Source organism: Fukomys damarensis, unplaced genomic scaffold (assembly GCF_012274545.1).
Source record: "Fukomys damarensis isolate Sample0158 unplaced genomic scaffold, DMR_v1.0_HiC HiC_scaffold_22, whole genome shotgun sequence".
Taxonomy (NCBI): domain Eukaryota; kingdom Metazoa; phylum Chordata; class Mammalia; order Rodentia; family Bathyergidae; genus Fukomys; species Fukomys damarensis.
The window spans coordinates 27,745,169-27,751,649 of NW_022900934.1; positions in this window are offsets into that span (position 1 = coordinate 27,745,169).

The window sequence follows — 6,481 nt, forward strand, 5'->3', positions numbered from 1 at the left end:
TGTGTACCAGGTGTAATATGCGAGGTCAGAGATACAGAATTGCTCCTGGAGCACAGAGAAGGAATGAGTTCTACTTTGCACAGAGGACTGGAGAGAAGAGCCAAGGAGGAAAGGGTGTTTGCCCTGGGCCTTCAAGGACTGGTTGGATTTCTCCTAGTGGGGAATGTGAGTCCTGGCTCAGGTGGAAGGAGACCCAGTACCAGGAGGCTGGCAAGTAGTCTGGTTTGGCCCCAGTTTAGAATGCCTGGAGACAGAGGCTTGGGAGGTCAAGCCAGCTTGGTAGAAAGGAATTTTAAACTGATAAATTTTGACTAGGTAACAGGATCTTTAATCAGAGAGTGACCTTTAATGGCACTAGAATTTTTAAAAACCTCTCTTTGAGGAGCCTAAATATAGATGACTAGATCTGTAATGTGTGAAAAAGTCTTTTAAAAGTCAAGCAATACATAAATAAGGAGCTTGTTATTTTATAAGATTCAAACAATATGTAAATTTGGAGCCATCATACACTGCTAATAAAAATTTAGGAAGGTATGGTCACATTGGCCAAGTTTGGTAGCTCCTTAACATGTTAAACATAGTGGGTCCATATGACCTAGCATTTATACCCAGGATAAATGAAGCATATGCCTACCCTAAAACTTATACACAGGTGTTAATAGTAGCAAGCAAAACGTGGAAACGGCTTTTAAATGTCCATCAACGAATGAATGAATAAATAAAATGTATATCCATACAAGGGAATATTGTTTGGCACTAAAATGGGAATGAGGTACTGATGCATACCACCACAAGATGAGGTTCAAGAACATTATACTTACTGTTGGGTGTAGTCAGCCTACAGGCCATTTGCCCTATTTCTATTTATTTATAAGAAAAAGTTAAGGAGTGTATCTACCTTCAACAGGGGAGAGATTATACGGTGGTTTATACAACCCATGTATAGGTGCACACAGTACATCCCGCCTCTTTTTCCCCGTTCCCCCTCCTATCAAGCCCCCTTCCCTCCCTGTGTACAAAAGCTTTGCTTCCGTTTTTTCCTTCTAGTTTGTTTTTTTTTTTTTACTTGTCCCTTCCTTTCCTTCCCTCCTCCCTTGTTCCCCTTCCCATTTGAAGATTTTCTTCCCATTTCCCAATATCTATTATACACTTTAGTCTTTATTTCCCTTTTTGGTTTCCAATACCAGAGAATGCAGTATTTAAACAGGTGTGTCTGCTTTATTCACTTAAAAGTATGATCTTAAGGTCCATCCATTTAGCTATAAATGTCTGAAACTCATCATGGCAGAGTAGTACTCCATTGTATATTTAAAAAAAAAACACCACATCTTCTTTATTCATAAGTTGATGAGCATTTGGGCTGTTTCCAAGGTTTAGCTATTACAAAATTGTACCCCTATTAAAATGGGTGTGTATATGCTGCTGTGGTATGATTCTTTTAATTCTTTCAGGAAAATACCAAGAATGGGAATAGCTGGATCAAATGGAACCTCTAGTTTTAGTTTTTTGAGGAATTGCCACATGGCTTTTCACAGTGGTTGCACCAGTCTACACTCCCACCAACAGAGGAGAAGGGTTCTTTTTTTCCCCACAGCTCTTCAAGCTTTTTTTGTTGTTTGAATTCTTGATAGCAGCTATTCTTTCAGGGGTGAGATGGAATTTCATCTTTGTTTTAATTTGCATTTCTTGAATTACCAGTGATGTTGAACATTTTTTTTCATATATTTATTTGCTATTTCTACTTCTTCATCTAAGAAGTGTCTGTTCATTTAGGATGCCCATTTTTGGATGGGCCTTTGAATTTGGCGGGATTTTTTTGAGTTCTATATATATTGTAGATAGTAGTCCTTTGATGAACAGCTGGTAAAAACATTTTCCCACTCTGTGGGTGACTTTTCACTCTTGGTAGTTTTTCGTACTGTGCAAAAGCTTTTTAATTAAGATGAGGTCTCACTTTTTGATGCTTTGTAGTGTTTCCCATAGGGTCTGCTTTTTTTTTTAATGTTATGGATATTTACGTGTGTGTGTGTGTGTGTGTGTGTGTGCGCTCTTGTATGTAGAGTGTTTTCTTATTTATATGTAGTGACTCTATTCTGTACTTTATATGTGGCCCAAGATAAATCCTCTACTCAGTTCACCTAGACAAACCAAAAAGTTGGATATGCCTACAAAAACATGACACTAAGCGAAAGAAGCACAATTATGTTCTGCCGGGTGTAACCCCAGGACTTTTGGAGTCTGACACATGAGGATCAGAAGTTCAAGTTCTGACTGAGCAATCAAAGCAAGATCCCAGCTCAACATAAAAACTGTGGCCTGGGGCTACAGATCATTGTGAAGGCCTTCGGTTCAATTGCCCATACTGTAAAAAAAAATACATTGTATTGTTACAGTTATATAAAATGTATGAAATAGGGAAATCTGGAAGAGAAATAGGATTAGTAGTTCCCTTATATTAGAAAGGGAATGGGACGGTGCTTGCTAATGTAAGTACAATTAGGGTGATGGTTGAACACCTCTACATAAATGTAGTAAAAAACAATGAATTGTACATACTTCAATTTTACTTTATATCTTAGCAAAACCATTAAGGATTGAAGCACAGAATATTTTATCTGTAGATTTTATGTTTAGCATTTGGTTATTATCTATTTAATGATGGAAGAGTGTAACAGTGAAACTCATTTCTAGATACTTTCAGAAATGTAGCAGGTGTTCAGTAAATAACAAATAGAAGAAGTGAGATACACGCATCGTGTGATGAGTGCCCAGAGGGGGCCAGACGAAGGGTCATAGTTTTTGAAGGTCTCCAAATTCCCATCCCCGTATGAGCAGGGGGAAAGGCCTGTATAGGAGTCAGCAATTGTGGTGGACTTCGAAGGCTGGTTCAACTTTTGTTAATAGATACGGAGGGTAGGGGTGGGGGAACAAGGCATTCAGAGGAAGCAGACAGGAGCAGAGGTGCATTAACAGTTGCCAGTACCTTTTGGCTGAGCTGAGAGTACAAATAGGATAGGAAAGGGAAACAAGGCTGCAAAAATAGATTAGGGAACAATGTCAGCGCTCTGGCAGATCTGTGACGTGTCTTTCCTTGTTCCCCCCTCCCAGTCCAAACTCCCACTTCAGCTGGCCCCAACCTAGTGTGTTTCCAGGGCTTCTTACTTTGTAGGCCCCTCTCCCCTTCTCTGTGGAGCGCTGGCAGTGCCTGGAGGCTTTAACCCCTACCCTCAATGGATTGCCCTGTCAGAAGTGTAATAGTGGAGTGATTAAATGAATTAAAATCAAGAGTTGCAAAGTGTATTCAAAGCAGTTTATTTTAGATCTTTTTTTTGTTGTTTTTTTTATACCGGGAATCGAACTTGGGACCTTGTGCTTGTGCTTGCAAGGCAGGCAGCAGAACCACTGAGCTAAATCGCTGGACCCTTTACAGATTTTTTGGACTCTTAACAAAAAGATTTTGAAAGGACCTTGAATTTGGGACTAAGCAGTTTACTTGGCTAGGAAAAGGGATTTCTGGTAAAATGACTGTTCTGATGAGATTAGTTTGGTAGTACTGTGCAGGGTGAACTAGACTAGGATGGAAGGTCTATTTCGGGGGTGCCCATCCCCACCTTTCCACTCTGCTTCTATTCCCACCCTACCTAGGTTAGGCCCTGACCAGCACTGGGAGTCTCCTGCAGTCTAGCAGTCTCCTAACAGGTCTCCTTGTTTTAGTCTATAAATAGGGTAATGGCAGCAGAGTAGAGAGGGAAGGATCAGCAAGAGGGTCCTTGAAGAACATAATTTAAGATGCCAGAAAGCAAAAAACAAGTAAAACGGTTATGAAACACAGATATTTTGGGAGAGGCCAGGCAGTTTTTGCCCATAGGGTTGGCCAGATAGTAAATTTATTGCATGTGTCTCTTTTTGAACTATGAGACTGCCACCCTGTGGACAATATAATTTAAACTAAACCCGTCAAGAATTATAGTAAAGCTTCATTTATTTGACATTTTCTATTTATAACTGGCTATGGTTCTTTCACATTGGTGTATATGGCTATGCTTATTAAAATAGAAGCCTTGTCCAGTTGTTTTCTGAACTTTTTCTGAAGCTTTTAAATAAAGGGAATATAAAATACAATCAGTAGCTTAAAAAGTTGCATAGAAATTTAAGAACACTGGATGGTATGCTTCTTTGCTCCATAAATTTCATATGCTAGAACGTGTTTTTTCAAATTCTGTGGCATGCAGGCCTATTGTAAAATGGTTTTTTCTTGTACTGGTTTTTTAAAAAAATTTGTTTTATAATGCATATGATGTCCTTGATAGGTTACATTTCATGAGTAGTATGTGAAAACTTCCCCCTTATTCAGGAGGGGTAAGTGAATTGTTTCCTCATCTTCTGTGGAGCTGGTTTCAGTTAAAAATTTTCATGCTTTGATGAATTGCTTTACTTGCACTGATGTAAATGAGATTCTATTGTATTGTGTTCCTTGTCCAAAAGGGCAGTCTGCTCACAAATTAAAAAATCAGCCGGCATCTCTAGAGGCTGAGGCAGGAGGATGCCATGAGTTCAAGGCCGGCCTGGGCTACTTAGTGAGTCTAAGGCCAGCCTGAACTACATAGCGAGACTGTGTCCAAAAAAAAAATTTTTTTTTAATCAAAAGTGACACAGTGATTTTGAAAGACTTAACTTTGTTCTTGCAACTCAGGAAATGGTTCATTCACCAGCAGATGATCTGTTTACAGTTATCATGTCGTAAATGGCTTACACACTTGAATTCCCTGAGATGTCAGTGGGGCTGGGGCAGCCATGTAGCACTTGAAATCTGTGTCACCAAAAGTCAGAAGTGGATTGAAGCAGCATTTGAAGTCGGCAGTTGTGTTCTGATATCCAGGCTGATGGGAATAGATTAAGTGAATCCCTTGCTCCTTAAGTTACCTGAAACCTGGGCTTAAAGCTGCTACATTTTGGTATATTTAATATAGCAAATGTTTCTGAGTCAGTTTTTATAAAAAGTAAATAGCATGGCAAACATAATTTAAATATTTGGTTTTAACTTTTTCTAAGTAAATGTGTGGGATTGTAGGTGACTTTTCAAGATTATTTTTTGCTACCTGTGTGTTTCATCTATGGTCAACATACACTGTTTAATTTTAAATGAAGTAGGCTGTGATGAAATGCAAATGTTTAGCTGGGTTTAGCTGTGATACCTTTCCTGTAGACCCAGCAGGCTGAATGAGGCAGGAGTCCAAGACCAGTGTGGGCAAAAAAAGCAAGATGGTATCTTAAAAAAAAAAATTGTATGGGTTTATAAAGGTCTTTTAAAATTTTATTTAAAAATTTGTATTGTTTGAGTACAGTAACTTTTAGAAAACTAGGCATGGTGTCGTATCCCTATTGTCCCAGTTCCCTTGGTTGGCAAGTTTGAGCCAGCCTGGGCAATTTAGTGACTTAGCAACACCCTGCCTCTCAAAATTTGAAAAAGAAAAAGAAAAAAGTAACATTGAAATTACTTCATAGGCCAGGCGTGTTGGCACACGCCTTTAATCCCAGCACTTGGGAGGCTGAGGCAGGAGGATCACAGTGATTTTGAGACCAGCCTGGGCTACTAGTGAATTCCAGGTCAGTCTCAACTACATAGTGAGACCCTGTCTCAAAAAAAAAAATCCAAGCAATCAAACAAACAAACAAAAATTACTTCATGATCTATTTGCTTCTTTTCTAGGTACAGTATTGGAATGAAGAGTCAACAAAATAGACATTTTTGTTTTCTAACCTCCTGTAGTGGTTTTATTATCCTAGCCTTTTAAAAACTGCAAATGACATTGAACTTTATATAAAGTAGCTTTAAGTCAGAAGCGATAGCCTATACCTATAATCCAACACTTGGGTGACTACAGGGAGAATTCAAGACCAACCTGGGCAATTTAATAGTTTAGTGAGACCTTAAAAGAAGTGCTGGGGATGTAGCTCAGATGACAGCCTTAGGTTCAGACCCCACTACTGGGTAGAAACTCACAAAAACAAAAGAACCTTCACTTTAGCGTTTAACTGTACCATTTTATGCTAGAACATGGTGACTATTTTAGGATCATTGGTAGTGCGTCTTTTTACTTTCTAAACATCGGTTCATTTTTACCATTGCAAGTAATAAAACATTTTGTTCTTTGAAAAATAATTCTTGGAATTAGTGATAAAGCAGTAAGCATTGAATTAAGTTTTGTGTTAGTGTTTTTTTTTTGTTTGTTTGTTTGTTTTTTGTACTTGAAGTCAAACTCAGCGGTGCTCTAACACTGAGCTATGTCCCTAACCATTTGTGTTTTTTTATTTTGATACAGGAACTTGCTAAGATGCTCAGGTCGGCCTTGAACTTTCAATCCTCTTTAGCCGCCTGAGGAACTGGAAATTCGGTGTGTGTGCAGTTGCATCCAGTGGAACTTGAATATTTTTGAGTGCGTACTATTCACTATTAAAAAAATACTTTTGATTTAAAGCC